The following is a 12,777-nucleotide window of genomic DNA, read 5'->3' as shown; positions in this document are numbered from 1 at the left end:
ATAAGGTGGAATTTGAGGATGAAACTGGACTGGACCTTCTGAAAGTGAATGGATTAGAAGGGGCTGTGTGTGCTCTGCTGGCTTTCTCCAGGGTCGCATCCTTCGTGTGAGTCCACACAACCCACACATCAAATTAGTGAGGGCCCAGCTAGGGCTGTGTGAGGGAGGAGAGTGTCTACAGGCCAGAGATGCTGGGGGATATGTTCTGCTCTCCTCCGGCCCACGCCAGCTCAAGCCCTCTGCCCACCTTTCCTGAATGCTGGATGCTGGACCCTCTCTGCTTTGCTAGGGCAACCCTGAGTCTTCCTCTACTCAAGTGTCCTTTCCCCAGTAGAATCCCTACTACCCCATCTTAACTCATGCGATTTCTACCCCATCTAGCATCTCAGGATCCAGTTCAACTCACTGTCCATGTTTTTCTTCTCCTCTCTTTTAACCTTTCTTCTTTTTTTCCTGCAATAGCTGTTCCTTATGGAAAATCCAGATAAATAATACATACATACCCATAATCCCAATTCCAGAGATAATGATTGTTAACATTTTGGTGTAAACACTTCCAGACTTGTAAATTCTTGTTGTACTTGGTGTTCACTTCCTGCTCTGCCAGAATAAAATAGAGGACCTGGTGGCCCCTACTTCCTCCTTTTGTTTAACATCTGAATGGCTGTGCTCTGGCTTTAAAAAAATGTTTGATAACCTGTACTGTCAATATGTGCCAGAACTGTTAGGCTCCATGGATTCATAAGATAAACACAATCCAAACCCTCGGGATGCTTATTGCTTAAGAGGAGGGGGCAGTGACACTCAACACTTTAAATACACTTCATTACAGTCATAGTGTCGTGCAGGGGAAGAGCATCTCAGAGCTAACGCTAACTGTCTTAGTCTGTTTGGGATGCCATAACAAATTACCACAGACTGGGTGGGTTATGAACCACAGTAATTGATTTCTCATAGTCCTGGAGGCTGGAAGTCTGAGGTCAGAGTGCTAGCATGGTGGGGTGAGGGTCCTCGTCTAAGCTGCAGACTTCTCGTGTCCTCTCATTGTGGTGAAAGGGACAAGGGACCTCAAGGGAATCTCTCTCTCTCTCTCTCTCTCTCTCTCTTTAGCTTAGGTAGAGTTTTATTATTTTTTATTTATTTTTTCTGTGTAATCTTCTTTTTAACTTTTTCATCACCATTTATCCCCCCTGTGACCTCTTCCACCTCTACTCATCCCCCTTCACCCCCACAATCACCACACCATTGCCATGTCCATGAGTTCTCTCTCTGTCTCCTCTTTTCTCAATTCTTCCACCCCCAAATCCGCTCCCCAAGCTGTCTGCCTGCTCTATATCTACAAGTCTGTCTCTGTTTTGCTTGTTAGTTCAGTTTGTTCATTAAATTCCACATAGGAGTGAAATCATATGATACTTGTCTTTCTTTGACTGGCTTATTCATTGGCATAATGTTCTTGAAGTCCATCCATGCTGTCACAAAGGGTAAGATTATCTTCCTTTTTACAGCATAGTAGTATCCCATTGTGTAAATTGGGGTAGGGAATGTCCAGCCCATGGTGGGCTAAAATCATTTGATCTGGCCCTGCCAAGGCAACTGCAGGCGGGACTCAAAATTCAATAAATCTAGGAGCTTCTTTGATAGCTAATTTTTAAGCTGGTAACTTTGTATGACCCTCGAATGATGTTATAAATATCCAAATGGCCCTTGGAAGAAAAAAGGTTCCCCACCCCTGGAAATGTACCAGTTTTTTAATCCACTCATCCACTGATGGACACTTAGGCTGCTTCCAAATCTTGGCTATTATAAATAATGCTGCAATGAACATAGGGGTCTGTATATTTTTTCCAATTAGTGTTTTAGGTTTCTTTGGAAAAATTTCTGGAATAGGAATGACTGGATCATAAGGAAGTTCCATGTTTAATTTTTTGAGGTAACCCCATGTTGCTTCCCACAGCGGCTGCACTAATCTGCATTCCCATCAGCAGTGCATGAGGGTTCCCTTTTCTCCACGTTCTCACCAACACTCACTGTTTGTTGATTTATTGATGGTAGCCATTCTGACAGTTGTGAGGTGATGTCTCCTTGTGGTTTTAATTTGTATCACTCTGATGATTAGTGATATTGACCATGCTTTCATATGTCTATTGGCCATCTGTATGTGCTCTTTGGAGAAGTGTCTATTCAGGTCCTTTGACCATATTTTAATTGGATTGTTGTTTTTAGTGTTGAGTTTTATAAGTTTCTTATAAATTTTGGATATTAACCCCTTATCGGATGTATCATTGACACATCGGATGTATATATTCTCCCATTCAGTGATTTTTCTTTTCATGTTGCTGATGCAAAAACTCTTTAGTTTGATGTGGTCTCATTTGTTTATTTTTTCTCTTGTTTCTCTTGCCCAAGGCAATATATCAGAAAAAAATATTGCTACGAGAAATGTCAGAGATTTTATTGCCTATGTTTTCTTCTAAGATTTTTATGGTTTCAAGTCTAATATCTAAGTCTTTAATCCATACTGAGTTTATTCTTGCGAGTGATGTAAGAAGGTGATATAGTTTCATTTTTGCACATATCTGTCCAATTTTCTCACCACCATTTATTGAATAGATTTTTGTTCGTTGTATGTTTTTGCCTCCTTTGTCAAATATTAGTTGACTATAAAGGTGTGGATTTATTTCTGGGTGCCCTATTATGTTCCATTGATCTGTATGTCTGTTTTTATGCCAGCACCATGCTGTTTTGATTATTATGGCCTTGTGATATAGTTTGATATCAGTAGGGTGATTCCTCCAAATCGTTCTTTTTCAAGATCGGTGCTGCTATTTGGGGTTTTTCGTGGTTCCATACAAATTTCTGAAACATTTGTTCGAGTTCTGTGAAATACTCCATTGGAATCTTGATAGGAATTGCATTGAGTCTGTAGATTGTTTTGGGTAGTATGTACATTTTAATGAAGTTAATTCTTCCTATCCATGTACACGGTATATGCTTCCACTTATTTGTATCTTCCTCAATTTCTTTCTTCAGTATCTTATAATTTTCCAAGTACAGATCTTTTTTTGTAAATATGTTTTTATTGATTTCAGAGTGAAAGAGGAAGGGAGAGGGAGAGAGACAGAAACATCAATGATGAGAGAGAATCATCAGTTAGCTGTTTCCTGCATGCCCCTTACTAGGGATCCAGCCCACAACCCTGGCATGTGCCCTGACTAGGAATCTAACCATGACCTCCAGGTTCATGGGTGGACACTCAACCACTGAGCCACACAGGCTGGGCAGCAAGTACAGGTCTTTTACATCCTTGGTTAAATTTATTCCTAGGTATTTTTTTTTTTTTTTTTGAAGCAATTGTGAATGGGATTGGTGTATAAAAATGCAACTGATTTCTGGATATTTATTTTGTATCCTGCTACTTTACTGAACTCATTTATCAGTCCTAGTAGTTTTTTGGTGGAATTTTTAGGGTTCTCGCTATATAATATCATGTCATCTGCAAATAATGACAGTTTTACTTCTTCCTTTCCAACTTGGATGCCTTTAATTTCTTGTTTGATTGCTGTGGCTAGGATTTGCAGTGTTATGTTGAATAAGAGTGGTAAAAGCAGACATCCCTGTCTTATTCCCAATCTTAAGGGGAGCACTTGTAGTTTTTGGCCATTGAGTATGAGGTTGGCTGTTGGGTTTGTCATATATGCCCTTTATTATGTTGAGGTATAATCCCTCTATTCCCACTTTGCTGAGAGGTTGTTTTTATTTTATCATAAATGGGTGCTAGATTTTATTATACACTTTTCTCTGCATCTATTGATATGATCATGTAGTTTTTATTCTTCAGTTTGTTTATGTGGTGTATATTTATTGTTTTACAGATAATACACCATCTATACATCCCCCAAATAAATCCTACTTTATCATGGTGTGTGATCTTTTTAATGTATTGCTGGATTCGGTTTGCTAATATTTTATTGAAGATTCTAGCATCTGTGTTCATCAGGGATATTAGCCTGAAATTCTCTCTCTTTGTAGTGTCTTTATCTGGTTTTGGAATTAGGATAATGCTGGCCTCATAAAATGAGCATGGGAGTCATCCCTCCTCTTGAATTTTTTGGAATAGTTTGAGAAGGATAGGTATTAGTTCTTTGAATGTTTGGTAAAGTTCACCTGTAAAGCCATCAGGTCCAGGGCTTTTGCTTGTTGGGAATTTTTTATTTTTATTTTTACTGCCCCAGTTTCACTAGTTTTAATCTATCTATTCAGAGTTTTGGAAGGTTGTATGTTTCTACAAATTTATTCATTTCTCCCAGATTGTCCAATTTGTTGGCATATAGTTATTCATAATATCTTCCTACGATCCTTTGTATTTCTTTGGTGTCAGTTATTTCTCCTTTTTCATTTCTGATTTTCTTTATTTGGGTCATCTCTCATTTTTTTTTGATGAGTCTGGTTAAAGGTTTGTCAATCTTGTTTATCTTTTCAAAGAACTAGCTCTTGGTTTCATTGTTTTTTAGACTGCATGCCATTTATTTCTGCTCTCATCTATATTTTTCCTTCATTCTACTCACTCTGGGCTTTGTTTGTTGTTCTATTTCAAGTTCCTTTAAGTGTAAAGTTAGATTGTTTATTTGAGCTTTTGCTTGTTTCTTGAGATAAGTTTGTAATGCTATGAATTTCCCTCTTAGGACTGCTTTCCCTGTGTCCCACAGATTTGGGGTTGTTGTGTTCTCATTTTCATTCATTTCAAATGAGTATCTTTTGATTTCTTCCTTGATATCATTGTTAACCTATTCATTAATTAGTAATGTTATTTAGACGCCCATGTCTTTGTGTACTTTTCAGTTTTCTTCTTGTGATTGATTTCAAGTTTCATAGCATTATGGTCAGAGAAGATGCTTGATATGATTTCAATCTTCTTAAATTTATTGAGACTTGTTTTGTGTCCTAACATATGGTCTATCCTAGAAAACATTCCACGTGCACTTGAAATGAATGTATATTCTGCTGCCTTGGGATGGAGTGCTATGAAGATATTAATTAAATACATTTGATCTAGTGTGTCATTTAAGGCTGCCATCTTTTTATTGATTTTCTGTCTGGAAGATCTATCCATTGATATCAAAGTGTTGTTAAAATCCCCTACTATGACTGTATTGCTCTCCATCTCTCCCTTTATTCCATCAAGATTTGCTTTACATATTTAGGTACTCCTATGTAGGGTGCATAAATGTTTACATGGGTTATATGTAAACCTTGTTGGATTGATCCCTTTATCATTATGTACTGTCTTTCTCTGTCCCTTACTATATCTTTGATTTAAAGTCTATTTTGTCAGATATAAGTATTGCTACCCCAGCTTTTTTTCCCTTTCCATTTGCATAAAACATCTTTTTCCATTCACTTACTTTTAGTCTATGTGTATCTTTCACTCTGAGGTGAGTCTCTTGAAGACAGCATATACATGGGTCTTATTTTCTTACTCATTCAGCTACCTTATGTCTTTTGATTAGAGCATTTAAGCCATTTACACTTAAAGTGATTATTGATAGGTACATATTTATTGCTATTTTATTTTTTTTAGTACATTCTTCTGTTTTGTTTTTCTTTTTCTTCTTCTTCAGCTTCTTAAAGCAAGCCCTTTAACATTTCTTTTAATGCTGGTTTGTTGGCAACAAACTCTTTTAGCTACTTCTTGTCTTTGAAACTCTTAATTTCTCCTTCAATTTTAAATGATAGCCTTACTGGGTAAAGTGGCCTTGATTGTAGGTTCTAGTTTTTGATCACTTTGCATACTTCATGCCAATCACTTCTGACCTTAATTGTTTCTGTTGAGAAATCAGCTGACAGTCTTATGGAAGCTCCCTTTAATTTAATTATGATGTGTATCGGTGTGGACCTCTTTGAGTCCATCTTGTTTGGGACTCTCTGTATATCTTTTTTCCTCACCAGGTTAGGGAAGTTTTCAGAATTATTTCTCAAGTAGTTTTTGATCCCTTGCTCTCCCTTTTCTCTTTCTTGTACCCTTGTCACACAGATGTTGTTGCGCTTCATGTTGTCCAAACTCATTTCTTTTTAAAGTCTTTTTTTCTTTTTGTTGCACTGATTGGGTGCTTTATCTACCTTGTTTTCCAAGTTATTGATTCGATCCTCTGCTTCATCAAGCCTGCTGGTTATTCTTTCCAGTGTATTCTTTATTTCAGATATGGCATTCTTCATTTGTGGCTGGTCCTTTTTTATGGTTTCTATATCCTTTCTCATGCTATTGAGCATCTTTATAATCATTACTCTGAACTCTATATCTGATAAATTGCTTACCTCCACTTCACTTAGTTTTTCTGCTGGGTGAATTCTCTTGTTCCTTCATTTGGGGCCTGTTTCTTTGTCTCCCCATTTTGGCTGCCTGTTGATCTTTGTTTCTATGTATTAGGTAGATTTGCTACAACTCCCAGTTGGTAAGGTGACCTTATGTAGTAGGTGATCTGTGGGATCTAGTGGTGTAGTCTCCCTGATCACAAAACTGGGTGCTCTAAGACTGTCCCTTGTACACATTGTGTGGGCCCTCCTGTTGTCTTTTTTTCCCCACTGATTTTTAGAGAGAGTGGAAGGGAGGGAGAAAGAGAGAGAGAGAAACATCAATGTGAAAGAGACACATTGATTTGTTTCCTCTGCATGAGTCCTGATTAGGGCTTGGAATGAGCCTGCGACCAAGGTACATTTTACTGGGAATCAAACCTGAGACCCTTTTGTCCACAGGCCAGCATTCTAACCACTGAGCCAAACTGGCCAGAGCTATAATTGAGTCTTGATTGTTATTGGCTCATTTCTGTGTGGGCTCAAACCTCAGACTGGCTGACAGTGAGGCTCAATCCCCAACATAGCATGTAGGCTGCTGTGCAAGTTCTGATCACATGAAACAGAATTTGCCTCACCAGAGATTGGTGCCTGCCAGTATCTCCCTGTGGATATGCTGCTTGTGAAGCTTATTGGATCCTGCTCTGTTGTTGTTTGAAGCTAGCCACTGGGTGTACTCGTTCTGGGCATCTTTGGGACTCTGGTGCAGGCCAGTATCAGCCACTGTCTTTGCTTGGCCCTGAGCATCTTGTTTGGAGCTATCAAAGATCCACAGCTTGTGGCTTCCTCTCCTGGGCCTGGGTGCATTTGGAAAGAACCAAGCTACACGCCAAGATCTGCTTTTACTATCCCAGGGCCCAGAATCAGGTCAGGCAAAGACTCAAAACACCCATGGATCTACCTCTGCCTGCAGACTGTGTGTTAGTCTCAGAGTCTCTGGCTATAGTCAAGATGTAAGCTCCACAGGGTGGGGTGAGAGAGATTCTAAAAGGTGGGGCTATTGTTTCCCCCTAGCCCAGGGGTGGGGAACCTTTTTCTGCCAAGGACCATTTGGAGATATATATATATATATATATATATACATATATATATATATATATATATATATATATATATATAATTAAATATATCTTTATTGATTTCAGAGAGAGGAAAGGAGAGGGAGAGAGAGAGAGAAACATCAATGATGAGAGAATCATTGATCGAGCCCACAACCCGGGCATGTGGCCTGACCAGGAGTCGAACCCTGATCGCCTGGATCCTAGGTCAAAGCTCAACCACTGAGCCACACCTGGCCGGGCATTTGGATATTTTTGACATCATTCTCAGGCCATGCAAATTTATCAGCTTAAAAATTAGCTATTGAAAAAGCTCTTAGATTTATTGAATTTTGAGTCCCACCTGCAGTTGCTTTGGCAAGGCTAGACCAAAAGATTTTGTGGGCCATGGCCTGTGGGCTTGATGTTCCTTACCCCTGCCCTAGGCTAATGTTGAGTGGATGTGAAAGGTCTTCCTGAGAATGATGACTTCTGCAGTATGGGTGAATGACTCAGCACAGGGATCCAGGTAGCTGTCCTCTCAGCTCTCTCCCCAAGAGCCACCAATCCCAGACTCTCCTCACACAGCTCTAGGCTACTCTACCCTCCCTCTGCCAGAGCCCATGGTAAGTGACTACAAACAAAATTTTGTGCATTGGCCCTTTAAGAGGATGCCTGCATTTCTAGTCATCTCTCCCTGGCAGACAGACACCCTGCTGCTTTTCAGAGCCAGATGTTATGTGGGCACCTTTCCAAGTTCTGGTGCTCTGGACTGGGGAGCCTGGTTTGGGGTTTAGACTCCAGACTTCTCAGGAGGGACCCCCTGCAGCTGAGATATCCCTCTGGAACCTCAGCTGCTGCCTGTGGAAGCCTGGCCAGCTGTCTCATGCCTCCTCCGCACTTCCTACCAGTCTCTCTGTGGCCTCCTCTTTATGTCCTTGGCTATAAGGCTTCTCTCCAGTTAGTCTTCAGTTGGTTTATTCAGGATGATTTTTCTGTAATTTCGTTGTAATTCCAGCCTGGTCCTGGGAGAAGGTCAGTGTAGCTTCCACCTAATCCACTGTCATCTTGAACTCTCTAGGTTCTCTTGTATAAGAACAATAATCTCATTCATTAAGGCTCCACCTTCCTGAAGTAATCACCCCCCAAAGGCCCTACCTCCTAACACCATCACCTTGGATGTTAGGTTTCAACATATGAATTTGGGGGATCACATTTAGACCTAAACATCAGGCTCACCTGGTTAGGTCAGGGAAGCTATTGCAAAACCTGAGGCTTAAGTGAGACCTGAAGGATGAATAGATGTTGTCAAGAGAAGACAAGGCTAAGGCCAGGCAGTGAGAGATATGAGCACTTGCAGGTGTTCTAAGCCAGGAAGGACTGAGAGAAGCTCTGGTTTCTGGTCTATTGAACCACTTCTGAAGACTCAAGAGAGCTTCCCTAAGTGTCTATGGGACTGAGTGCATTGAAATCATATGATGCTCTAGTTTAAAAAGAAGTGTTTTAGTTCCCTTGCCAGACAACTAAATCAGACTCTTTTTCTCTTTTAACAAGTTCCAGGCATGGGATGCACACCCAAGTTTGAAATCAACAGCCCAAAGGTCTGTGCTGCCAGTGCAGGTGGCCAGGAGCTCCTGGATCGCAGGTCATCCCAGAGCCAGCCCAGGAGACCCCTAGGGGAGAGGTGCACGTGTGGAACCCCAGAGAATGAGGAATGAAAGTTACTGTATTTCACTAACTCTACAGGCACATCTCTTTTTCACATCTTAACACCTCTGGAATTGCAATACACTTATAATCCAAGGCAAGAAGTAATTTAATCAATAACATTTTCTTCCTTTTTAAGGATGAAAGAATTAATGGCATGTCTTTAAGGTTTGTTGAAATATTGTTTTTGTCTTTCCCCACTTTCCCAGCCTCTCCTCCTGGCTTAGCTCAGCATGCCCACCTGGCCAGAAGTCAACTCTCCTGCTCCCTCTCAGAGAGAGACCCACCAGGGGGCATAGTATTTGACACCACTGACACCACGCTAACTTATGGTGCATGAACATGCCATCTGTGATGTTTTCCTCCTGACATCTTTAAATGTTTTCTTATGGTTTCTGTTTCATTTTTGTCATTAGTCACAAAGTCTGACAAAAATAAAAAGTACTTCGGAGCTGCATCTTCTTCAACGGAGATATTTCTACAAATTAAAATCTCAATAAACCAGGAAAGAAAGTTCAGAACTCTTCCACTGCAAATGATATGAGTGGAAATAATTAAAAAGGCAGAGTGTTCAGTGGTAATACCTGCTATCCAAACTGCTCATAGTTAGTTCTGATTCCCTTGTGGTAAACTGCAGGGTTGCCAAGGTGGAAAGGGTCCAGCATTGGGCAGGAAAGCAGCAGCACAGCCTTTCCTGGGACTTTCCAGTGAGGACACAGGTGCTTGTGCTGCTCCATCCATCTCTGCAGCGGCTGGCCCTACCCTCACCCACCCTGAGGTCTTCTCCTGAAGACCGTTGGGACCCTTGATGTACAGATAGCCCAGAATCCACAGTCTCTGCTTCTGCAGAAGGTGTGATGAGTATTCACAGGAGAGAAGACAAGGGTGAACAGTCTGTTGTTCCCAGAACCCAGAAACATAGCATCTAAACTCCTGTGTTTGCCATTCACCTCACACTTTTCTGTTTACCAGGGGCACCAATGTAGTAAAATCATTTCCTTCCCTTGAAGGTGCATCACTCAGGAAAGCAAGGGTTCACATTTGACAGACCCTAAGATTGGTTTGCAAAGGTGGCTGTTCACAGTCATTTTGGCCTTTGTGGTTGCTCCCTCCTTGGAAGGCACTGTTAAAAACTCCCCATTTGGGACAACATGTTTAGTCTTTGGTGAGACAAAATCTTCAGTGCTGCCTGCAAAGCTCCCATCACAAAGGCTCCCACAGAGACATGGGAGGCATATGAACTGCTCCATATTACTGGCTGGTGAGCATCCATTCACCCTGGGGCTAATGCCTTGAGATAGTTTAAGTATGGCAGAGACTGCTGGTTGTCAGCCAACAACTATCATCACTCTATTAGTCATAGAACTTTGATTTTTATTCAGACCCACAATGGTCTGAATAAAAGACTACATTTCCCAGCCTCCCTTGCAGCTACTTAGACTATGTGATCAAGTTCCAGAAAATATAAGCAGAAGAGTGTAGGACAGCCCTGGAAGTTTCTTTAAAGGAAGCTAAGGAGAATTCTTCCTCCTGTCAGCTCCTTGGAAAGTGCCTAAGATAGTTGGCACTCTAGAAGCTACCTTGGACCATGAGGTTACCTTGAGGATGGAAGACACTGTGTGAGAATGCTGGAACAGAAAGATTCAAGGTGCCTGGCTCCCCAATTGCCGTGGAGATAACATGCTGGACTGCCTGCCTCTGGATTCTTTTGACGTATGAGGGAAATAGCTCTCACCTTGTTTATGTCATTGTTTGTTTCCAATTTTCTGACATAAGTAGCTAAACCTAATCCTAACAAATCCATTTAGTATTTTAAGCTGTTACTTTTGACTTTCCTGGCTCAGTGGAGGATCATTCCCTTGTTCTCCTGGGGTACAGCAAGCTAAGATAAACAGCATGGACTTTGGGGTATTGAAATAGGTTTGAATACATTCTTTGCTGCTTGCTGCCTCTGTAAGGAATTTTTCATCTTCTCTGTACCTACTGTCTTTTGTAAAATGGTATGTATTAAATTAATCAATGGATATAACATACCTGGCACATAGGAGGGACCAACAATGTTAGTGTTCTTGTCTTCCCCTCATTCCCATGCTAAGCACGTGTTTTAAATACCTTAAAGAAACTCGAGATAAATGCACATTTGTGTTTATTTCTTCACAAACTGACCCTGCTAACATAATCTTAGAAATACACTAGTGTGGTTGGGGAAGGTAAAAACACCCACAGTTAATGCAGCAGAAAGCACAGAAGAGAGAAGGGCAGCCAAGAGAAAAAACAGTAAATGGAGCCTCTATGTGATCAGGCAAAATCTCCTGTAGCTCAAAAAAGAGCTAAGTTCTCCAGCTGAATCCAAACCAGAAGCCCATTGGGCCTGGGATGGCTGGCACTCAATTTTCATGGAGCTGTTGTCCCCTAAATTCTAAGAAATGGGGTGACCAACAGCATTTCCAGCTTATGAAATAAATACAAGTTGACCACCTGTGGGAAGATTTATGTGTGGGGTAGAAGTTTAGCTGGTGAGACCCAAACATCTCTGAAACTAAGTTCATTTAAAAGGACCCCAAGCAGTCAAATTGTGAGAAAAACAGTCTATATAGACACTGTGGATGAATGCCTTGGGCTGATAGCCAGGCTCATAAACACGCCAGTGCCCTGCTCTAACCTAAGAATACGTTGGGAAAATTCAAGATTGTCAGGCTCTTGGCTGCTCCATAGCTACGGCGTGGGGGAGAGAGTATGATGTTACTGGAATGGGGAAGTGGACCACCCTGGTGAAAGAAATAATGGCAGGGCTCCCTACCCTGGCGATAACCCGGTCCACAGTCTCATAGGGCTGTGGTTTTGAAATCATTTTACTCTTGGACCCTTCAGGCAGGGCAAAAGACCCTATGGACTTCCAATTTTGCCAAACAAATAGTTATGTAATCTTAAAGTTAGATAAAAACAGTTTAGTTCAATCTTTCTTATCCACTTATGAAGTGTTCCAGAGAGAGTAGGAGAGGTGGTGGGTCACAGGTAGTTAATGCAGAGCTAGGCCCAGGACTGGGTTCTCTGATTCCTAGGTTGTATATTTCATCTTATATTATTAATTTGGTCAAGGTCTTTTTCAGTTATATTTTAATATATGGATTCAATTATCAACCAACTGGGAATAGCTCTTACTTTAAAACTCACACCTCAACATGATCTGAAATTTCAGATACTGCAAGGGCCCTCGAGCTTTGAGACCCACACACATGGAGCCAAGGAAGAGACAAGGACAAGGTCTGCAAAATCTAATGGAAACGTGAAGGAGCTTAAATTGGAAAGAAGGACCAAACTTTTTAAAACTCAGAAACAACAGTTTATACGTTTATTGGGCTACCAGAAACAAGTTGACAGCATGTGCCTCTGCTTCCAGAGCCGTGATGCTAGAAATAAGGAGATGGATCTTTGAACGAAGACTACGGCCAACCTGGATTTAAAACCTACGAACTGCCAGACACACATTTATTTACTCTGTTCCCCGTAAAGTACGCATCTACATTCACTTTCCATGGGTTGAATGCCCAGTGTGCCAGGGGCTTTTCTATATAATTGATTACTATACTCAAGGAGTAAGAGGTAGATGGGGTAATAGAACCTGGGGGAGAGGCAGGTGTAAGGACACATGCGTAGTGATGGAGTCAAAATGCAAACCAAGTCC

This window comes from Miniopterus natalensis, chromosome 1 (assembly GCF_054644295.1).
Source record: "Miniopterus natalensis isolate mMinNat1 chromosome 1, mMinNat1.hap1, whole genome shotgun sequence".
Taxonomy (NCBI): domain Eukaryota; kingdom Metazoa; phylum Chordata; class Mammalia; order Chiroptera; family Miniopteridae; genus Miniopterus; species Miniopterus natalensis.
Note: the sequence above shows the minus strand (reverse complement) of the source record.